Source organism: Solanum dulcamara, chromosome 2 (genome assembly GCF_947179165.1).
Source record: "Solanum dulcamara chromosome 2, daSolDulc1.2, whole genome shotgun sequence".
In the NCBI taxonomy this organism is placed as follows: Eukaryota; Viridiplantae; Streptophyta; class Magnoliopsida; order Solanales; family Solanaceae; genus Solanum; species Solanum dulcamara.
This window is the reverse complement of record NC_077238.1, coordinates 39,370,297-39,372,091: the sequence shown is the minus strand read 5'-3', so window position 1 is coordinate 39,372,091 and position 1,795 is coordinate 39,370,297. Positions and strand designations below refer to the sequence as shown.

General features: G+C 39.3%; 1 pseudogene; it reads right to left on the bottom strand.

Moving 5' to 3' along the window:
• Positions 1-629: 629 nt before the first annotated feature.
• On the bottom strand, positions 630-749 carry LOC129881225 (5S ribosomal RNA; annotated as a pseudogene).
• Between the last annotated feature and the right edge of the window lie 1,046 nt (positions 750-1,795).

The window sequence follows — 1,795 nt, the reverse complement described above, 5'->3', positions numbered from 1 at the left end:
CAATAAAAGGATAGCAAATAATTCAAGAGACACTACGAAGGATAATGACAGCATACTGGTCAAAAGCCAAGATGTTGGCTATAGAGTTGGTCACAAAGAGTGTGCGATAGATGCATAACCAAGGAAAAAGGAACATGAAACCTCCTATGATAGGGGATGAGAAGAGCAAAGAGTGAATAAGGGAAAAGAAAGAAGTATAATAAGATGGCACACCAGCAATTTCCAACATAAGTAAGATGTGTATAGTACAATGAACCAGAAGACGAAGGACTATGTCTACCTCCTACAAAATGCATTCGAATGGTCGCGCAACCTACGGATATGTATATATAACCCTCAGGTTAAGTGAGTAAGTACATGATAAAAGGAATAGGGGCTCAATAACGACAAGGCAATTATGATATTTTGGATACCCCACCAAAAGCTATGAAAATAGGTAAGCCAAACTGTTGGGCTGAAATTAGTACCATGGGCAAAGTAAGGCGTGGTCACGATTTGACCAAGGGTCTATCCCGATACTAAGTATGAGGGGGAAAATGACAAGGAAAAATATGAAGACTAGCGAGATGACGCTAAGGTGAATCTTGGGCTAAGTTGAGTACCCCGCATGTTATTGCAAGGATTACAATAAAGCGCGACACGAAGACTTCTCAAGAAGACCACCCATTCTAGTATTACTCTCGCCCAAGCATACTTAACTTTAAAAATTTGGTGGAATTCAGTGCATTAATGCTGATATGATCACGCAAAGTGGAAGGGTCCGAACTGGCAATGGAGGAACGACTTGAGGTTATATACCTAGAGTATTATAAGTTATGTTAAGGGAATTATAAAAGGGGCATGAGCAACATAAGCAGGATTAGATGATCACTAACAGATGACGCACTGGTATGCCACAGTTCTTTAATATAATACCAGTTAATGATAGGCAAACCACGGAATGGCTATATGGGCCAATGGATAAGGACATCATGAAATGGTTTAACCAAGAGGAGCAGAACTAATAGGTTACTAAAGGATGGCAGACTTATATGCCAAATTTCTTCAGAATTATATCAGGTACGACAAACGGAGCATAGAACGACTATGAAAGTCAACCTTAAGGATTGAAAAACAAAACCCAAAGGGTGAAGTACCAGTTAAAGTTTTCTAAGAAATTAAAGAGTAATATATGAGGTCCCCACAGCTATTACCTTGATAAAGGGGCTTAAAGCTCAGTTAGTGCCTGGATGTCAGTCCAAGAAAAGATTGGAAACACAAACGGGTCTTGGTACCACCTTTTACCCCCAAAAAATAAACAGCCTAAGCATACCACTTAAATGCTAGAAGATATGTGGTGAGCAGGTATTATTAACTTCAAAGGTAGTTGGAATGATTATCCATCACTTATTGAGTTGCTTATCAAAATGGTTACCACTCCAGAATACCAATGACCTCGTACAAGATTAGTGGGGCAGAACATCTAAGTCCCCTATTGGTTGGGTCGATATTAGAAAAACAAAGCTAGTAGGGCCAAACATGATTGAGCAAGCTATGGACTAGGAACCTAGAGTTGGCAGAAATGATGTGTAGATAATCGACATCGACATTCAGAGTTCAAATTGATGATTAGGCGTTCGTAATAGGGTCACCCAGGAAGGGAGTAATAAGATTCAGTAAGAAAAGAAAACTTAGCCCGAAATTCATTAGACCTTATTAAGTTGCTCATTAGATGGACAATGTTGCCTGTAAGTTAGACTTACAACCTGATTACGAAATCATATACCCAGTACGTCTATGAAGATACTTCACAAAC